The sequence below is a fragment of the Poecilia reticulata genome, linkage group LG14 (assembly GCF_000633615.1).
Source record: "Poecilia reticulata strain Guanapo linkage group LG14, Guppy_female_1.0+MT, whole genome shotgun sequence".
Classification (NCBI taxonomy): Eukaryota; Metazoa; Chordata; class Actinopteri; order Cyprinodontiformes; family Poeciliidae; genus Poecilia; species Poecilia reticulata.
The window spans coordinates 4640884-4663448 of NC_024344.1; positions in this window are offsets into that span (position 1 = coordinate 4640884).

The window sequence follows — 22565 nt, forward strand, 5'->3', positions numbered from 1 at the left end:
ATTGCTTGGTTGGATGCACCGAGTGTCTGGGTGAGTATCTGACCAGAACAAGGTGTGCAGTTTACACTCATTTGTAAAAATACATGTGCAATTTTTTTTGGGGGGGAGCGGGGGCAAAATGAATCGTAGCTGAACATATACAACAACACCAGTAGCCTACAAGCTACTTGTTAGCAAGCTTAAGGTGACGTATTGATATTAGCTAGTCATCTTTTAGCTAACTTTAGATGCATCCAACAGCTTTACTCAACTCAGTCTGTTAGTTTGGGGGGAAAACTGAAAAGTTCTTTGCGTTTTGCTGCCATGATTCTAACACACCTGCCCTGCGTAGCTCTGCACATCAGCCGCAGGTCTCCTTCACTGCCACACAGGTGTAAACCCAGCGCCAGCGTCGAAGCGCTCATGCTGCGTTTAAAGGCGGCTCGGAAAAACCGAGCCGTTGTTACCACATGTTAACAACGGATTAAACAGTCTTAACTGCTGATAAAAGTGACAGAGGACAGAGATATGGGAAGTGTGGAAACCCCTACTGCATCAAATTGACATAGGAATAACAGAGTTGACCATTCTAAGGTAAAAACCCAGCGCATACAGCGTTCATGTTTTGTTTTTTTCATCCAGACGGCTTCCCGCGCGCCCCCTGCAATGGCACGCCACCCACAGGGGACACGCCCCACAGTTTGGGAACCTCTGATGTAACATATGTCACTGYCCCATATGCAGGTTTGACTCACAGTAATGTTTACAGCCACACTTTACTAACGGCATGAAAAGTATTTGCCCCCATTGGGAATTTTACTGTTTATCACATCCAAATGTTTGCGATCAAACACATTTTAAGATCAAAGATAAAACCAACAGAATGCAAAAAAGAATTTTTAAATGATTTMATTTATTAATTTAAAGTCTCACAGGGAAACAGATGACTCAACCAAGCACAGATTCAAAACATTTATTAAAAATCAGAATGGTCACACAAACGTCTAGGAGAGATCAAATCGAGAAAAAGAGGTTAGAGACTGAAGAGTTAAGTCCAGATTGTCACCAGGTCAGAGGTCTTCAAATCCAGGCCYCGAGGTCCACTAGTGTCCTGCAACCTTTAGATGTGTTCCTGGTCCAACACACCTGAATTACCTCCTCAGTTCTCCAGACTCCTGCTGGCGACCTGATGATGTGACTCAGGTGTGTTGAAGCAGAGACACTTCTAAAAGTTGGAGGACACGTGTCCTTGAGGACTGCAGTTGAAAAAAACCTGCTCTAAATGATGAATCAGCCACTTGGCTACTGAACTTATGAACCTTGTAGAAGGAAGTTCCAGGATTGTTTCTATAAATCACTTGTCTAAAGACAAATCCATTCTGTCGAAAGGGCAAAGATGTGCTTCTGAGGGTCAGAAACAGGGAGTGAGATGACCAGGCATGGAGAGAGCATGTCTGTGGTCTGTGAAGGCAAAATTAAATGTTGGTAGACATTATTATTATTATTATTATTATTATTATTATTATTATTATTATTATTATTATTATTATTATTATAAACCTAAATTTACCAGGTGTTTTAATCATTTTGTGTTAAACTGTAAAAGTGTTTAAATKAATAGACTGAGTTTAGTTCAAAACAAGTAACTTACATTGAGACTGAGTTTAGGTCAGAACATTCAGCTTCTGAACGGCGTAAATAAATTCAATTTTAGCTTATATAAACTGAACTAAAACAAGCTGTTTAAAGGGTGAACCCACACAATTATTGAGTTACAAATAATTACTCAAAATAAAACAACATTGTGTGAACTGACTGTATTTGCATATACTGGTAAAGGTGTGCAGGCATCAACATTCTTTAAAAYGAGCAGCTATCTCTTGGTAGACTTGGATTAACTCAACAACTTTATAGACAATGTTTCTGACATGTTAAAAGTTTCCTTTGGAGCCAACTGTCTGAAGGCTGGAAGCCATTGATCATCAAAGAACTACTTTCTTTTTCTGTGATGCTTTGCCAGAGCTTTACTGCAGCTGTCTTCAGCAGGATGGTTGAGAGTCTGCCTTTAGTTCACCTGTCTGCTGTTGCATTCTCAAAATAAACACTTGGTGCCATTGAGAGCATGATTAAGACCGCCATASAGATTATTTAATTTCTCARGCAGAGCATTGAAAAGTAGCATAAAATCAGGATATTGATGGATTTTGTATCCAAGACGGAAAATCTGGCACAAAATAAGAGATATCTTATATCTTTTCTTGATTAGATGATAGTTTTCAGGTGGAAGAACAGCATAACAGGAGTTAATTATGCAATGACTAAAAAATATCAAAGCATTTCTATATATCCACTTTGGTAGATTCTGAATTAAGTACCTTCTGCACTATTGGTGATTCGTTTCGTGGTGGTATTATTTGTCACTGTAAATATCAAAGTTTAAGTCTTCTTTACTTAGGAACAGCCTTTACACCAACTAGTTCTGTTCTCGCTGTGACCTGGCAGTGATGGTGTGTTCACTGACAGGAAAGAATAATGGATGGCTGAGTTTCCAACTGGCTGATCACCTGCCAGGGCAGATCAAGGGAAAAATCTCCTGATTTCACTCAGCAGCAGATTTCTCATGATGTCTCTAAATGAAAAGACATTCGGATGTTGCTTAAATGTTAAAATATCCCAGTAACCAGGAATCTGATGGTATAACTGCTCTGGCTCTGGGGAACATTATTGCTTATGTTTCCGTTACTATAATAAATAATGTAGGATCAAGCAGTCTGAACATTTTGCTAAACAATGTTTGTTCCTCTGTTGATCTCCTTTAATACGTCATATTAAACAGCGGCTGATTCCTAAAAATAGAAATGATAGCTGTTTATATAAAAGCAATAGGAGTCATGAATAAGACTCAGCACTTTGAACCTTGAATGTTTTCTTATTTCCAAACATAAGTTAAATAGAATTGTTAAAGACAGACTGACAGGGATGGAAAAAGAAAGACAACAGAAAAAAGAAAGAAAAAAACTCAAAAATAGGTGATTAAAAAAGCCACATTAAAGCTGTAAGAAAAAAGGCAATGAGGAAATGTGGAAGAAGAAAGGTAAGGAAGAAAGAAAAATGGGATGGATGTGACATATAATAAATAAAATGTTTGGACAAAGGGAATAGCAAAGTGAGTAAAGAGAGAAATAAGAACAAAGCAAAAAGGAAAGTGAGGAAAATACTAAAGATAAATGACTGGGGTGGTGAGCGGCAGAATAAATGCATAAAAAAAGAAACAAGCATAAAGGAAAAAAATAATACATAAACAGAAGTTGACAGGAGGAAAGGGAAATCAAAGGGTAAAAAGGCTGGTGTTAAGAGTCAGAGCACTGTGAGAGTTTACGGAAAGAAGAAATTAAAGAAGAGAGGGATGCGAGGGGAAAGTGAGAAATCATCCAGAGACGCATGTACGCAGTCTCCATGATCAAACACAAGAACAGCTCATCCAGTCCCTAAGCTGAGTATCTGAAATAGCCGCATGTGAATATTTATATATGCCTGTGTTCCCTTCCAAAGGCAAAGGGGCCAGGCAAAATTGATTTCTCTCAGTGTGAATCCCACAAGAGTTGAGGCTGAGTACAAGAAAAGCAAATCAGGAAAGAGGAAGGGAAATAATAGAAATGAAGCAAAGTCTGAAAAAGCAAATTGTCTGTTTCTGCACAATAAGCTGAACCTTAGAACTATGAGACACAATATCCAAAATGTAGATGCTTGTTTTTTCCACCACATTTCTGTTGTACCCCAGAAGAATGCAGGAAATTGCCTGAGAGGAATGATTTTGATATTATTCCCATCATCATGCGAGCGCATTGCTTGTCTCACGCACCAGCTCACATTGCTCACAGTGCCCTCTTGTAAGCGCCATTTAACACCAACCCTCTTTTGGCTGCCATAACTCCATCAGGCTACATTACACTCATTACAGACAGATATCTGCTGCAGATCGGAGAAAAGATCAAAGTGCGGCATCACGCAGAGTCTGTGCATGCAATGCTCACGCCGTGCTCCGTGTTGTTTCAAAACTTGCTTTATCGGACAAATGTTTCACTACATTCTGCTGTACATTTATATTTATGCAATATTCTGACTTATATGTTGAATTTTCTTAGGGATGTCACTAAGTCAAACCATAGTATTTTCACATCATAAAATTACAACCAGAGGCAGAGCTGGGTTCAGTCCAACAAGCGGATTTTTATCACCTTGCTGAGCCAAGGCTTTGCAGCCAAAACCATCATCAATATTTTTGGATGAGTGCAGAGCAGATGGATGAACTTCTGCCCCTTGCTGGCTCTAAACTGACCAGACAATGAACAGCAGCCAGAACTGCAGGTCTGAGTGCAACATTGCCTCCTGTGCCTCCTTCTTTCAGATGGCCATATTTGCTGAAGGACAAGATTTAGGGCCTGTCAGTCTTGTAGCGTGTTTTTCTTTTCTAGGATATGGATGACTGGCTTATTGACTGGAGACTTGAGGGACGGTCTTGTGAATGACTGAGTGGAAAGGCTGAAGGCTTGTAAAGGTATTTACAACCCTTCAGCTTTTACACGTTTTTACACCATCACGTTCAATGTGTTTCACTTGGAAATGATTTGATAGAACAACACTGCAGAACATAGCAAGTGGTAATGGAATAGTACATGATTTAACTTTTTTTACAGAAAAAAAAAAATCTGCGTTCCTTATTCGCAGAGATTCTCAGCCTTAAAATGAGTCCTAGCATAGAGGCGATTCATTCAGCTGCTGAGAGCGGCTGAGAAAAAAGACAATGGGAAATCTGTGCTTCTTATTGTTCTACTTCTTATTTAATAGAATTTTGCAACCAACTTAATGGAGCATTACCGCCACCAACTGGTAAGGAGTGGTGACAGGTCATTGGTCTAAGAGTTGACGCTTTTGAGAAGGTTGACAATTAAGTTACTGCTTAAGAACAATTGTTGGACTGGATTTTATTTAGGGTCTCTATATAAATGAACCTCTCATTTTTCAGATTATTTTTCAAGAAAAAAAAACACACTTTATTTTCTTCCACTTCAGTCATGCTCTGCTTTGTGTTGGCCTGTGACATCAAATCTTGATAAAAAAACACTGACCAGGGCAGCAGTAATGTGACACAATATGGGCAGTGTAGGTTGTGAAAGGACAGTAATTTGAATGTATCTTTTCTTTGTCAAGGTTATGTAAAATGCTCAAAAAGCTGGATTTGGCTTGCTACCTCATGTCCTTGTCTAGTCTGGCACAAGCCGTAGTGCAACACAGTTGGATTCATCATTCTTCATCTTGTGTGTGTAGCAAGGGAATTGAATCTCAGTAAATGGACACCAGCTTTTCTCTGTCCTCTCTGGGACCCGTCTATGTCCTTGGATGTTTTACTTGTTGCAAGAAATGTGCAGCTGTTGTTACAGTAATGTGTGCAGTTATAATTATGCCTATCTGCACAGACTATTCAGGATCAAAAACTTATTTTCCGCCTTACTCTGCTTCTCTACACTACTGGCATATTGAAGAACCTGACCATGGAAGGAAGGAACTGGAATACAGATGGAAATCCTAAAATCAAAAAAGTCATTTAGACATTCACACAAGTTGTCTGAGTAAAAGTACACAGTTTTTCAGATTCAGATACTTTGTCACAATCAATTGAAGAATCAAATCTTTGTATATTTACCTTGTTGAGTTATGTTCTTGAAAAATACAATGAAGCAAAGTCACAAAAATCAGACATGGAAAAAAAAACTTTTGTTGCAAAATAAAATTCCCTTCTAACTAATTATTACCAAACCTTTAGAATGCAATCAGTATTTTACGCTACATTGAATTTTGAACATGACAAGTTTCATTTGGAACATTTTTGCTATATCTGGATACATCTGCTCCTTTATACATGAGTAACATGTACTGTTGTGTTGCTGCTCTAGTTTTAGCTCAGCTTTAATATTTTTACAGGTGATTCAATATATTTCTCATGCAGCATCTAATACATCAAGGAATTCATGCAGGGCTCTGTGATGGCATTGGGAAGGCATTCCTGCTCCAGGAAAGCATTCCCAAACTATAATGACTGTAATCTCATGCTTCACAGTTATTACGACCTTTTTTTATTGGAATGAAGTATTTTGTATTCAATTGTAAATTCTTTTGTCTAAAGCATATTTTTTCAGAAGTTCTGGTCTTGAGGTTCCCTCTGGCTGACTTTAGTCTTTCCTTTAAGTTTCCCTCCTTCTCAGCAAATATAGAAAAATAAATTGTGCTGCATCTCTCTGATTGTGCAGTAATGCATTTTCATGCCAACATTTGGAAGAGCCTGTTATTGATCCCATGTTGACATTTTAGAGTTTTGGAGACTCCGTTCAGCATCTTGCGGTCTGTTGTCATGGCGAACTGGCTTGAACGGCCAGACTTAGGCGGTTGTTTTGAACATCCTCCACTTATAGAATATTTTCTGCAAGGCAGAACTGTAGGTTTTAAATTGTTTTGAAACATCTTTAAATTCTTCCCCACATTTATACACTGTTATGATGTTCTTTCTGAAAACCTCATGCAGCTCTTTAGATCTCGTTGTGGTGCTTACTCCCACTTCAACTGCTTGGAGTTTGTTGTTTTAACAAACAGGAGATGGTAAAGTTTATCTGATATCCAAAACATCTGAACTGTGTTGTTCAGACCAACTCAATTCTTAATTTTAAAGTAATGTAAAGGTTTATGGATTTTCCATTTTTCCAAATGGCAGCTCAGAGCAAGAGACATGAGGAGGTGTCATGTTACTATTGAATCTAATTAAACTGAACTTATAAATACAAGAACAATATGTGTTAAATATGTGATTAAGCCACCCTGCAGCCTGCTAGCTATTAAAAGTAAAGGCAAACATTAGTTTTCTTGGTTGTATTTTTATCTACTTCCTTAAGAACGATTAGCATACCTCAATAAAGCTTCTTTACCAATGAGCTTTTAAATAAAGAAATTCTGCGAGCTTAGCTGCCCTGAGTGAGCTGAAAGCATTCCTACAGGAGACACACTGAACCAACAGCCTATCCGCACTCTGATTTCATCAATCCCAAGTTAGACCAGACTCAGCTCTGCAGAGAGTAGAGTAATGATAAATTTACTCAAAATATATCAGATTCCGAGCTCCAAAACCCAAAAACATGCATCACACGGACCCAGTGGATTCACTCCACATATAGAAACAGAAGACAGTGTAGGTGCTGGGATATTTCAAGAGCTGGTATGGATGACTTTGGCTAAGAACTATTTACTACAAATAGAACAAATATTGAGATAAAAGCTCTGGAATTTCATGCTTTGTGTCATGTAGTGATAAAGAGAAGACCATCAGCACCCTGGAAATCTGCAAGTTAACAATTACTGCAGCTGTAGCTGCAAAAAGCGAGAAACAGCAGCTGCCAAGATGTAATTATGATAAGAAAAGGACAGTAAAGAAAGATGTTAGGCAAACCTTTTATATTTATTTAAAATATGTAGCTGATTATAGTTCAATACAAATATCGTGGAAAAATGTTAATGTGACCACGTATTCTATGAGTGACAAAAGAAGTTATCTTTATATTCTTCCAACAATTAACCTGTGAAGAGATTTAAATGTAAAACCAACTGTGTCCTTTAGAGTTATATAACTCAAATTTAATTCTGGACTGCATAGATTGTAATTGTTAAATAGCTTTTATATGGCAGCCAAAATGGCCAGTAGAAAAAAGTGGCATGAAAGTAAATAGAAAGTTTTCTTTGGCATTATAACAGCGAGACAAGAAATTATTTCACCCACAACGAACCAGCGATGAAGTCCAATCAGTGTTTCATCATCGAGTCGGACAGATAACTGTATGAGAATTAAAAAAAGAAGAATAAACTGAATGGTTATGAAAGAGTTTGTGTTTCGGTGGGGAAATAACTCTTGGACGTTCCGGCTCTGCGATAACATTCCTAAAACAGACGACGTGATCGAAGCAAGTAGCGTTGCTGACTGGAGACATAACCTCTGCCCCTCCAAAACCCTGGATTACATAAGACTTTACAAAAAAACTGCAGAGCACTTTTGTTTTTGAACAAATTACACAACAGAACAACAGTTTTTTAAATCTGGATTAGGCTCACCTAAAGCGCCATGTTATTATTGTTTTCTTTAATATATTTATTGCTGCTTATTTGCCAGCATGAAGAGGAGCTAGAAAAACAGATCATTTCTCCAAAGCATTTTCGCAGCACATTCTTCATTCAGCTCTCCAGCTGTCTCTTGTTACACTCTGCAGCGGTGACCTGCCTGCACAGCCTGACATAAGTCTGTCCTTCTCTGGAGATTTGAGGACATCATCTGCTTAGTCCCCTTCTCACAGAGGTTCAAACCACAGAGGTGTAAATCACCTCTGTGCGGTGGCTTCGCACGTCTCAATGTTTGCCTCAACCTACAGTTAGTTCCAGCAAACCTCAGGTGCTGTGGTTCTGCCTCAAATACTACATCACAAAACCTTCAAGCCTTTAGAGTTTCAGCATATGATGCACCTCTACACTAAAGTCTAGTTTGTAGATTGAAGTGCCTTTTAAGTCTATTTTTGGTATGTTTGTGACTGGATAGCGGCTCTGGAAGTGGGAATAGGAGGGTAAATGTTTTCTGTTTGAGAGCATGGTCCTTTTCTGTTGCCGGGTGCTTGGCCCCGGTCTTTCTGCATGGAGTTTGCATGTTCTCCCTGTGCATGCGTGGGTTTTCTCCGGGTACTCCGGTTTCCTCCCACAGTCCAAAAACATGACTGTCACGTTAATTGGCCTCTCCAAATTGCCCTTAGGTTTGAGTGTGTGTGTGCATGGTTGTGTGTCCTGTGTGTCTCTGTGTTGTCCTGCGACAGACTGGCGACCTGTCCAGAGTGACCCCGCCTCTCGCCCGGAACGTTAGCTGGAGATGGGCACCAGCAACCCTCGCAACCCCACAGAGGGACAAGGGTGCAAGAAAATGGATGGATGGATGGATGGATGTATCTCCATGATTTGTTTATGATGCAGAGATGCAGAAAATAATGTCATAAAAGGTCTTGAAGCACACACACAACAAAAGCAAGCAGAATTGTGTCCCCCTCATTATGAGAATTGGAGAGATAAAAATAAGGTGTCAAGAACATCTGGAACATTAGCGAACATCTGTTTCTATTACTTTCAAGCTGATTAATGTATGAATAGCAGAAATTGTGGGATAGACCCAACAAACGCTGGGATAACCAATGAGAAAGATCATTAGTTGATGGTAAGTAAACGTCATTGCTTCGATATTAAATAAAAACAATCATAATAAAATCACCCACATGAATGAAATACTTTATATTGAGCTAAGAAAATTTGTCTAACTGGGTCAAATGCTGAAAATTGAACTAATAATGTCATGAATTTATCGATAAACTCAAAATGTAATATTGTGTGCATTTACTTAGGTTATGTGACAGAGCTGGCAGATGGAGAACGTTTATATGGTGGGTTGAAGTATAATTTCTTTGTCCTCAAATACTTCTGCATTGAGAAGAAACAGACAAAAGTCCATCATTGGAGTGTGTTTTATTAATGCCAGTTTGTTGCACAAGAGGTTTTACATGACTCGTCGTGCGGGCGATTAGCAGCGGTTTTAGTATGAGGCTGTTGTTTCTAATGCATAGGAGAGAGTGCTATTGCAGGATCTTGACTCCAGCTGCTATAAGACTCCATTTTTAAAAAATTTTATAGCATCAGTGGCCTTTATTTATCACTTGACGGGAATTGAGACGAACAGAGAAGGGCAAGACATGGAGTAAATGGCCTGGAGTCAGAAATTAAACCCAAATTTTAGCCGCACCCTGCCTTTGCTGTTAGGCTCTTTAACTCAGACACGGAAAAGAGTCATGGCTGTTGTCCACAGTTTAACGTGTAAATAATCCAGTCTCGGGCTGCACAGTGGCGCAGTTGGTAGAGCTGTTTCCTTGCAGCAAGAAGGTTCTGGGTTCGATTCCCGGCCCCGGTCTTTCTGCATGGAGTTTGCATGTTCTCCCTGTGCATGCGTGGGTTTTCTCCAGGTACTCCAGTTTCCTCCCACAGTCCAAAAACATGGCTGTCAGGTTAATTGGTCTCTCCAAATTGCCCCTAGGTGTGAGTGTGTGTGTGCATGGTTGTGTGTCCTGTGTGTTTCTGTGTTGCCCTGCGACAGACTGGCGACCTGTACAGAGTGACCCCACCACTCGCCCGGAATGTTAGCTGGAGAGGCACCAGCAACCCTCCTGACCCCACTGAGGGACAAGGGTGTAAAGAAAATGGATGGATGGATGGATGGATAATCCAGTCTCCTTGCCATGATATGTGTAAATGTTTCCAATCTGTTCTGTGTTTGTGAACATGCATTGTTATCCTGAGCTAAATAGATCACAAATCTGAAGACGGCAAGGCAGAAATATAGAAAAGAAAAAAAAAATCCAATGAGATGAATTAAATAAAAGAGCCATACCACCTGGTGTTTAGGCATAAAACGTATTTCAGAGTTACTTTATTGAATGTTGGCAGATTAGTTTGCATAAGCTATCGCTGCTTTTAGCAGAGTTTGGCAGAGGCTGAGCTATCTTTCTGTAAAGCTGCTGGATACCTGTGGCAACACCAGATGCCGTCTTCTCAGGAGCAATCAATTCATACTGCTCACAGCAAAAGCAGCTTTAGAGCTACTGAGAACATCTTGACAAGAAAGCGTTTTTCAGCCGATGCTGAGTAACCTGCAGCGGTTCATTTTAGTGGTAGGCGTGGGTTACAGATAGTTTGAGGTCAATGACTTGTTGTGTATTTAAAAATAACTCTTTGAAGCTGAGAAACTAAAAATTCAAGATTCAAAGGTGAGTGTTTTTAAAGGTTTTCTGCCCGCTATTTCGTTTCCGTAAAAAAATGAATAAATAAGCAAACAAACAAGTAATGTAAATACATATTTAAAATTTTGACGAGTTTGAAAAAGAAATTGGAGTCCCAGACATATTTTGTAATCACATTTCAAGAATGATGTTGAAAAAGCTCATTCTTATATGACGTGAATTTGTGGGAGGGTAAAATCTTGGTTACTTACAGTGAGATTTATGGAGGTGTTGGTTGTTTTTTTCCATTATAATCCACATAAAAAAACATATTTTATTCATGCCAAAACAATGTTCTGCCAAGTTATGTGTAAACATTAAAGAATAGCATAAACATACCAAAACATATCAACAGCACATGTCGCTTTCTCTGAAGACGAAGCAGAGCTCCTCCGCTTTCAGTGTTGATTCTGGTGTTGTCCGGGTCCGGATTCCCCAATCAAATGTGTTTCCCCAGCCGCTCCACACTGCCTCAGCAAGCGAGGAAACCCCCCCCTGTTGTTTTTTAGCTCCGAGATGCCCCTCATATCCATGTGACAGAGAGAAACATGCTGCGAGCATATTTGGAGTGGTAAACAATCCATCCTGTTGTGCTCAACATGAACATTAAGTAGGGAGTTGAAAGGCTGAGCTGACACGGAGCTGCACTTGCAGGAAAAAGCATTGCAGTGTTTGAAATTGGCTGGCTAATGTTTTTTAATGTAAGTTTATTTAGAATAGCTAAAATCTGTAACAGAGGGCAATAATCATTTAGCACTTTTTCCCGTTTTCGATTTATTTGCATGATGGACAGATTAAACGCATGCTGCTCCAGTGGACAACCCGCAGTTTGTTTGCATTAGCATACTTCAATAATTGTGTAATAATAATGAGGTGCTTAAACCACAGAAAATAAATAAACACTCTGAATTAATAACCAAAATTACTGCAAATTCGTTGGTGACCTTAGGTGAGTGGGAAATTTGCATTGTGTTGTATTGTGTTAACAAAGACATGAATTAGTTTATTAGTTGTGTTTTTTTTTGGCGTAAAACACATACTGTACTTTTATTTAATTGGATTGTTACATTTTCAGTTTTATAAAAATAATTCTATTGATTAAATCTCAACAGTTATTGCTAATCTCATAATCCATGATCTGATATGCAGGGACAGGCAAAAATAGTGAGAATAGATTGAGCGAAATAATCATACAGTTCAGTAAACTTACATCTCCAGCTACTGCAGCAGCAAGAAAAGTGGGGAGCTGTCACAGTGAAGAAGGCCAGAGCACAACGGGGTCAGTCTGGCCTCAGGACAAACAATACTGAAACTGTCCTTCTTGAAATCAAAAAGGACTTTCGTCTGGCCTCAGATGGCAGATGATGTTCGGCTGTAATCCTCTTAGCCYGGAGTGGAGGTTTAAACTCTGCACTTCTCAGTTTTCACCAATTTCTGCAGAAACTACATGTGGAGTTGTACAAACGCCTTTCTTCATAATCAGCTTTTTGAATAAGGTTACAGATATCAAATGCGGTCAGGAATATAATTTGGTTTTAAAGGTCGTTTTTTTTTTATCATTACATGGAACATTTGTTTTAACAGCGTCTGTCCCATAGTAAGCTTTCCTATGGTCTGCAGGGATTTCATCATCCCACACTTTTGTAGTTTGCTATGTGTGACTGACAAGTGATGGTTTTATGTAACAGTCCCTCCATGTGTCGAACATAAATAAATTATGCAGTCAGTCGGACTGAGTGACATGAATATGCTTTTAAAATTCACTCAAAGGCTAAAATTTCAGATGCTGTCAGAAACTTTTAGCTTTAAATATTATTTCTGAGGAAAGTCATTTTTAGGGTCTTGAATGGGGGGTAAAATGTGATAACTTTAGAAACGTAAAGGTTTGGTTGGGTGTTTTCCTTTTTTAGATTTTTCAGTAGTTGTGTCTGATCTTCTTGACAACGCTTTCAATTAAAGCTCCTATTAATTAAACACTGAGTGTTTTGAAAATTAAACCCACATAGAGAGAATGAATGGGAGAAAGAACAATAACTTAAGTGTAGGTGGCATTTGCCTGCAGCTTTTGAATATGTCAGAAGAAGAAAGAGTGCTCGCATAATGGCGGCAAAACAATGTGAAAGCAGGAGCGGAAAACAAAAGCGGAACAAAAGAGGTCTTTGTCATTCTCCTCCTTATTTGTCTCTGCTCTTCATAACCTCAACCTGTTTATCTGACTCCTGCTGTGGGTTCCCCCGATCCATCATGGTTTAATGTGTTTTTATGAGTCTAGGACACTTGGGACAAAAACAAATACCTTACAGTCTGCACGCTGACTTCAACAGCAAAAGAAAAAAAAACAGCTTTTGTTCTTTTATAAGTGTCTGTTGATTTAATATTTCAAGACAAGCCTGATACAGATGAGTTCCCATTATGTTTATGTGACACGTGTTTTTGCAGGCATGTAAGCCATGATATATATTTTAAAACATAATAGTGCAGATAGGCGGGGAACTAACCCGTACTCCAATGGGAGCACATTTACAGTGAAAAATGTTAGCATGCATTAGCACTTATCACTTTGTTTATGGACTTAGTTCACAGAGCTGGGCATCTATTTACATGCAGAGGTGGCATTGTAAAAATTACCCTGCATGCAATATTTGCATTTTTTCAACCAGTAAAAGCTTCAGATTAGTTCAGTGTCAGGAATGTGGGTCAGATCAGACAAGCTGCATATTTATCTCCTTTTGTGCTTGCATGTTATTCATAAAACAAATAAGACTTTAAATTCTATTGGTTTTTGTTGATAAAATCTGTTGATTCTTTTACATTTTTGTACACTGGCAGTAAATATTCAGAGATAGTTTTAAATGGAAGTGTTGCACAAAGCGCTAAAGGAGGAAAAACAATGAGCAGCAGCTTTGGTGGAAAAAAAACCACCTTCCCAAGCACTTCCTAATGAAAATACTGATGTTTTGTTCCCACATCAAGGTTTAAACTGATGGTAAAGGTCACCATATCCTCCCATGTACAAAATAAGTTTTGCAGATTTCTAGCACAGAAGTGATGTCAGCAGTGGTGGGTTTCTGTTGCAATAGCCAATAAAGCATTAGAGCAAAATGTGAGAACTAAGAGACTCATTTTAAATAAATCCTCCAAATTCGCAGCAACTGAGTGGATTATTTATTTTTTTGGGACATCCTGACATGGTCTTAATTCATTCTGAAGAAGGGTAATGCTTGGGAATATAATGCTTGGGAATAATTTGAAAGGGAGAATTTTGTCACTTCAGAAAAAACTCAAATTTAACTTCAGAAAATGTTCAATATGAATCATTAGACATCTCAAATGCACGACAAGAGCTGGATAAAGAGACTAATGAGCAACTTTTAATAAATTTTAATACCAATTAGTGATACCATGGTAAAACTAATAAAAAAAACAAACCAGAAAGAAGAACAGCCAGGGATTGTGCAAATTACAAAGACACATATGTGCTGAGTAAATAGGAGCTACCAGCGAGAAGGAGGAGGAGGAGGAGGAGGAGGAGGAGGAGGAGACACCTTGTACCCAAAACTCTGCTGTGTTTAGATATTTCACGAGTTTGGATGTAACAGAGTTTGCTGTCAGTGCTGTCCTGAATTACTTTAACGTCCACAAATTATCAATGAAGGATTTCTCTGGGTGCATAAGATGTTTCTCAATAACTTGTCCCCACACACAGAAAGAAAGAGGAATCCGACACCCATTGTCACTCAGAGTGTGTCTGTGAAAGCCGTATTGTTTTTTGGTGGACGGAGGAGTTGTCAGCTGATTATGTGGGAGGACAACGAATTGACAGGATTTGTCAGTTTTCACTCTGTGCCTCCCGCATTCCTCATTTGTCCCAACCACACAAACACGTCCAGCACCATCCAAGCAGCTACATTCAAGAACAAAACAAACCAGACAGCTATGAGGACGTAGACATCCTGATTCGTCTGGATTACACTGTATTTGCACCTAATCGGCTCCACCTTCCTTCCTGCTTTCCTTTCCCTCTTTCAAACTATTCATGCTCCTTGCTCCCCTCATCATTCTGTCTTCTTGTGTCACACTCACCCACTCCCTAACTCTGTCACCTCTTATGTCTCACATCTCCGTCTCCACCTCCCTCTCCTTTGCTGCCAGATGCCTACAATTCACATTCAAAGTGTTTATCCCTCCCGCTGTTCCTCTCTTTCCTCCCACCATAACACTCCTCACGGTTCCTCCTCTTTCAGCTTGGCACTTTGCTTTTTCCTTTCCTAGTTCACTCTCCTCTTCATGTCTTCTCCCACTGTTTTTCTGCCTCCTCCTGTGACTCTCAGATAACCGTCTTTGCCGCTGACACTTTCAACACTGTAGGAGCAACAGCGATGGAGGAGGGAGCAACAGCCCATCCGTGTCGCCGTACGGCTCCCTCCACATCCTCCTCTGTGGATTCCAACCATCGTTTGTTCTGCAGCAGCTTTCTAAGATTCATCGCCTTCTCTATCTATGTCAGGAAAATCCCTCCAGTCTGGATTTAGGCTAAGGAAGAAACTTCTGAAATCTCAGGGAATTAATGCTGTGCCTTGCCAAACCTTTCCACATTTTGTCACATTTTAACAACAGACCTCGACAATTGTTACAGGGACTTTCCTTTATAGGCCAGCACAGATGGATATTTGTGAAACACAAAGAAAATGTGCTAAAGTTTGTTCAACTTTAACAAAAACAAAAATCATAAAATTAGGAAATGTGTTTTCAGATTATGTAGAGCCATGTTTTGCTTCTATGTACGCTGCAGTTTGTCTCTACTAACTTGTTCGTCTAAAAACTGTAGAAATTGGCTTTTTCTGTTTTCCAGAACAGATGAAAACGTGTCAGATTTGACCGAGAGCAACAGTGAAGATCAGTTTACAAGTCCTGCCAGTCTTGGATTTAGATCTGGACTTTGACTAGGACATTCTAACATAAATCTGCAGCTGTGTAATGAAGACACAAGCAGCATTAACAGGTGATTAATTACTTTTAAATGTAGGAAGCTACTCTTTTATGAATTCTATTAAATGTAGATTGTTTCAGAATATTATTTTTTGTTAATGAGTTTGTTTTCCCGTTATGATCTCCACACTTGTTTTTTCAAGGCCTGAAAACTGGGAACTCCTGCTTCAACTGTACTTTTTACTTCTAATTCACAATTATGCCACTATTTAGTCTTAGTCTGTGACAGGTATCCAAATAAGATACACAGAGTTAAGGGGTTGGAATGAATGCTTTTGTAAGTTAGATAGAAAATAAACACGTCTTTTATATCATAAAGTTCTAAATTATTCTGTTATGATGTGTGTATAAATGTAACTAAAGGACTTTTGATTTRTTTCCCTTTATAAAATGTTATGATGCACTTTCCAATAACAGCTGTTGTGTGTGTTGCCTTATTTTTTATTTTTCCTGCTTTCTGTATATTTTTCCTGCTTTAACAGACTTCCTTCTAATCTTTTAGTCCAAAGCGATACTTCTCCAGGCTTTCCAAAAGCAGCTGTTATTCTGCAGAACTATTGATGAAACCCAGACATTACAGGGAACATCCAGTTCATTCGATGTCAAACATAAAGAAATCTATTTGGGTTTTACCCATTAATGTGTCATTATCCAACTTAAATTTATTTATTTTTGCAGTGAAAAGTGTCTGCAGAGGCTTAAACATGAGAAAATGTCTTCTAAAAAAATAATAATCTGAGAAGATTATATTGCTTTGCTGTTTACTGTGACTCACCAAAGCATCACTATGTTTATTGGATCTAGTTCGACTGAATTCCTGACAGGTACCATACTGAGAGTGATGAATCAAAACCAGCTTTGCCAGACAGTAAAATAAGCTCAAAGGCCTCCTGTTCCAGGCCTTGGCCTTCACCTGCCTTTATGTGTTGCAATCTTTGTGCTATTTCAGTCCACAGACTCGTCTGTGCAGCGAGTCAGCCGGGTTTGGCTCCAAATTGCTGGCGAATGTTGTGCTACCTGGCTGCACCGTCCTGGTTGGACCGACACAGAGTCCTTCCCTGCCAATCCTTGCACTGTCCTTGCTCCTGTTTTCTGTTTAAACACGGTTCACCTGTCATTCGGTTTGTTGTTACTTCATTCTCGCTTGGCAGATAAACCGATCAATAAAGCCAAGAATCACATAATCTGGCAATTTGAGCCGTTTTAGTGACTTTTATTGCAATCACTCTGTCCTCTCTTATAAAGCATGTTATGTAAAGCCATCTATTTTCATGACAGGTGAGGTCAATCAAATGTTCTGGTATTTTTAGCTATTTATTTTTGTTTCCTTTCTTTTTCCTTCAGTTTCTGGAACATGTTTTGTCTGGTATCTTTTTTGTACTCATCATTCCATGTTTGAGCGTAGTTGAAGACTAAATAGCTCCAGTTTCCTGCATACTACATGAGACACATTTTTTGGATTAATTTAAAAACAGACACAAACATCTGGCCACTTATTTTTGATTGTTTTTAAGCCACTGAGACCGGACGATTCCCCAAACCGATTAATGGGTTTCACCTAAAGCCCCAATTATCTAAACTGTATTTGTACCAATGCACAATTTTTTCTTCCAATCAACTTTCCAATAACATGCTGCAATAGGTCACTGTGTGAACAGGATTTTTTTTTTATGAGTGGCATTTTAGTACTTAATGTGCTTATGTAAATTGCCAATGACTATTTGTGGGACAACTGTCAACTCAGCATTTTTTAGATGATATAACATGGCYAAAATATAACCCTTCTCTATTAAAAAGTAATTTTTAATAAAGTTTATCTAATATTATAATGTTCTGAGTAACTGAGTTTTCATGAACATCAAAAGTGCTCAAAATTAATCCAGTAACTCCATGTCAGTGTGTAAATAATGAATCCGATGTATTAATTTAGCTTTCTGAATTGAATCAATGAATAAATTATCCTTTGATGATATTATTAAATGAAATCTACCTATATTAAGGCATCTAACTCACTGTGTGGAAGTGCTCAGAGAAACTCCCATCATTTGTTGCTTTTTTTTTTTTTTCTCCACATGATTTTCTACAATGAGTTCAAATCCAAGTCAAAACACCCACATGGATGCATCCGCATACATTCACACACACAAGGGTGAGTCCACGCTGCGGCGCTCTGGCGGCAGCAGATTGGGGGGGTTACAGCAGACAAATACAGCGGGCCAGGCTTCTAACAAAACAAGAACCCATTTGTTCTGCAAAACATACACGTGTCCTCTCAGCTTCAGACGCAAAGAAGAAAACAGAGATGAAATTTAAAAAAAACGGCTGCATGTTCTTGTTGCTTTGAGTCTGGGACACTAAAGCCAAAGCAATAAACACAATTATTTCTAAAAAATGCATGTTTCAGCTCAAATGTGCTTAAAAGAAATTTAAATCCAAAGCAGTATATCAGCAGTTTATTTTCTTTTTTTGCATACATGATATCTACTTTAAAATAATCTTAATAATCAGCTGAAAATAATAATAATAATAAAAACTGCAATCCCATCAGAGTTGCTACTAAACCATGAGCCTGTTTCTAACATTCTCTTGCATTGAACAGATCAGCATTATAAGCTTTGGATAGAAMAATCCTCTATTTTTGGCTTTTGGACTGACTGAGAGAACACTGACCCAAAGCTCTCAACTTCTTCTTTCATACAACAAAATGCTCTCCATTACAGTTGAACAGAGTCATGCTGTGTGAAGTGAGACTCCATCTGGCTCCATCTACAGTCCTCATTATTCCTGCCTGCCCACTGGCCCAGCACCACACAGGCAGCTATTTACTGATGACAACTAACTTACTCCACAGGCTGGGGAACTTTTGCTCTTGTTTTCTTCTCTTGCTGGCAGAATCTCTCTTTCTCTCTCTCTCACTCGCCCTCACACACACTCACACACGCACRCATGCAGATGATGACACACATATAAAATACTGCTCAGGTTTTACTGTTTGGGTTTTTGCACACATGCATGGAAATACACACCCCATTTTTTGTCTCTGGTGAATTATTCCTGACAGGTAGTTGTGCTTCCTCATAAATTCCAACCTACATTGTCTTTGCGTCCTACTTCTGCCCAGCGGTCTCTGAAATCCCAGACGGTTCGACTGCAGCACCACCCAGCCAAATGGCACACACAACAAAAATAACATTCTTATRTAATATACTTTTAGCTATAATAACACAAAATATCCTAATGCTTCCTTTCCACTAGTTTCATCCCTAATGARCTGTTCGAACCCATAAAGAGAATTGTTCCTCTGCGTYGTGCAGAGAAAAACCAATCGGCCAATTACAAATTTAATTTCAKATCATAGAACAAATKTTGATATTGGACTAAAACATAAACTGATTAAGTACAAAAAGCTATATTCAGATGATGAAAATTTTCATTATGACAATGAAAGTACAAATCAAACAMAACACAGTACAGGGGAAAAGTCACCTTAAACGTTCCACCCTTGACAATACAAGCTGCTAGGCGACATTTCCAATGACTTTAACAGCATTGTGGAGATATTTTATCAAACTACTCTTTATGAAATTGTTCAGATTCAGCCACAYTGGAGAGCTTTCAACCCTGAACAGCTTGTCTAGGGTCTCGCCACAACATAATTTTGTATTTTTCTAGCCATTTAGAGGCAGAGTCATTGCTCCCAGCTTAACATTACTGAGTTACTGAATGTAAGGAAACCATCTGATGAGCATCAGATTTTCTCCTTCAGGTTTTTTGGGGGAAACCTTTGGGGAGCAGAATTCATGTTTAGTTTTGAACATTTCAAAAAGTTAAACATTTTTTCTCAACAGTCTCCAGACTTTTGCCTAAAAGTCTTTTATTAACCAATGTAGGACTGTTTTCTATTTTAGCCAGCATTGGTTTTCACCGTGGWATTAGTCTGTAGATACTGTCGTTGCCCATTTTTTCTTATTGTGGAGACAAATAAGTACTTACATTATCCTTTCTGATCTATTGGATGAGTTTTGGATGAAGTTTTGGAGTAATTCTGGAAGGTGTGGCACTCAGGGTGAGCGTCACCATTTTTCCATGGTTGGTGGATCACTGTGGATCACTTTGATGCAGTCCCAAAGTCTGCATCCCTGTCTAWTAGATGCTTGACAGGTTCTATTTAACTAATTTCTTCACTCCACAGTTGTAGCCCTGCCATGTGTATTTGAGCAACACAGTGAAGACCAAATTGCCACCAACTCTGCTGTTCTGTTTGTTGAGAAATGTGATAAACAAATATAACAAAATGTTCTAACTAGACCTGATAGGGGACTTTTTAGTGAAGTAGGTAAAAAGTAACACAAGAAGTTGCTCTTTGCGACTCAAGATGAAGTCAAAACTCCCAGTTTGTCATGGCATAYWCGYACACTTCCTAAGGCTGATGTTTTTGTGRRTTTAAGAGCTGAAAAAGTAACGAAGAGAAGCAGAGTGTTGAGAGGCTGTTTGACTGAAACCTCAGTAAGATTAAAGGAAACTAAAGTCACTCAAGTGGCAGCATCGTTTCTGCATTTCAGCTGCCTGCATGAAACRATGATCTCAGCAAAACACAAAACACTGTTCAGGGTTCATAGCAAATAACTCAGTTAATCCCAGGAAGAATTGTAGCACAGACAATGAATATCTCAATTTGCTCTGTATGTCACTTTGAACKTTGTGAACTATTTAAAATAGCTGGATGTGAAGGATTAGCACATTCACTTAACCGAACGATCCCAATTATAGTAGTTATCTTTTTCTCCAAAGGGAATTGAGATTATGAATTGCTTAAGTTTAACTTTATAGAACTGACCTAACAGTGCATGGAAATGTTTTACTGTCTTTTGTGAAAGAACTGAATGGCAGAGCAATGRGTTACAGACAGATTCCTTTGTTATATTTCTGTAAATATGAACAGAGATATTTTTTATTCTGTAGTTCACAAAGTAACTTGCAAAATATTTGRAGTTTTCCTGTTACAGCATTYTTCTCAGCTKCAACTCAGAAAAAGAAAAAGCTGTTTTAAAATTGTTAATTTACTTCTTAACAATTACCAACCACTTTTATGTCTTTCAGTTTGGTTTCCATGCTCACTCTTGTCAAAGTGTTTGATGATATTGACATAAATACAGATTGTGGAAGAACCACAGTTGGTACTGCTGGACCTCAGTGCAGCATTTGACAGTGTTGACCATGACATAMAACTCTGATGCAGTTCTTGATCAGTTTGAGTTTTACTTAAAGAACGTAAACCTCTTTGTGTAAATATAGCTTTTTATACATTTAAAAGACACATGCTTCAYATGCTCTGATTACAACAAGTTATAAAATTATCTACCGCAACTAAGCAGATTATAAAAAAGGYTGATGAAAACACGGTTTCTGGTCATACAAAGTGTAAATAAAAAGGTTAAGGAGGATGAATACAATGTAAGTTTTTATCTATCAATAATACAGGTCACTTCCAACATGTCCTTCCCAGAAGGCAGTTAGTGAGAAATAATTACTCAAAAAGTAATTGCTACCATTTCAGTAGTTTCACAAATTAATTTTCTTGCTCATGATAAGAGCTCAGAATATACAGCATCTAATCTTTTTAGCTCTGATTGTCTTTGCTACTAAAAGGTGGACTGAAGGATTGATTAGATGACCATTATAATTTGTTAAAGATGTCCTTCTGCAATCTTTCAGCAGCACAATAAGCCATTATCTCTATGAATAAGCTGACTACAAAAGTATCATTCACAAAATATGTCATTACTCGTCTGTGAAGCACTTCTTCTAACGTAAGATAACCCTCTCCCCAATCGCATGGCAAAAGCAGTAACAGGCGAGAAAGTTCTGTGTGAAAATAATCCACGGTTATTCGTCCTTTTTTTAAAGTAAGTGAAAAATTACCCTTACAAATCTAAAATCTCCCTGTGAATGATTTCAACATTTCATTCGTTTTCAAGTCAAATGGGATAMAATTAATCTGAACTCATTAGCAGAAGGTGCTGGRTAAATGAGACRGCAAAGAACGGAGGAGAGGGGGATTCAAATCAGACTGATGACAGAGAGAGCAAGGAGAATAACTGTTGTTGTTCAGAGGACTGTTGAGTTTGATGAAGGAAAAGAGGATGTATCCAAAACATTTAAGCTCTCACATTCTTCAGATTGCATTTGATGCATTTGATATAGCATGACGGAAATATKTSCATGCATGTTTCGYTTTGACAGCATTTATGTTGGCGTCGTCATTGTTAAATTCTACMAGCTTTCAAAATGAAGACTTGCATTTGTGAGCCTACTGTATTATTAAATGGGCACTTTGATTTAATTTATGGTCAGGGTTCAGCTTGAGAAAGCTTGAACTGTTCCAGGATTTCAACACAGTCTGAATTAAAYATCTTTTGATGCAAAGGAACACAATTAGGTCAAAACGACAGAATGTACAGGAAAGTTCTCACAAAACACATAAGGAAGATCGTAGATGTTATCTTCTGCAGTAGTGCTCAAATAGTTTCCACTTTGCAGATTAATGCACATTAAGGTATAATTGATGTTTTAAACTATTAAAATAAGCAGCTATGAATGTTGTCAGAAGGGGTCTCAAGTGTGGATTTTAGCTATTTGCAGTCTAGCCTGGTGAATATCAGAGGTCCACTATCCAAGTACTGACATTTAATGCCGATG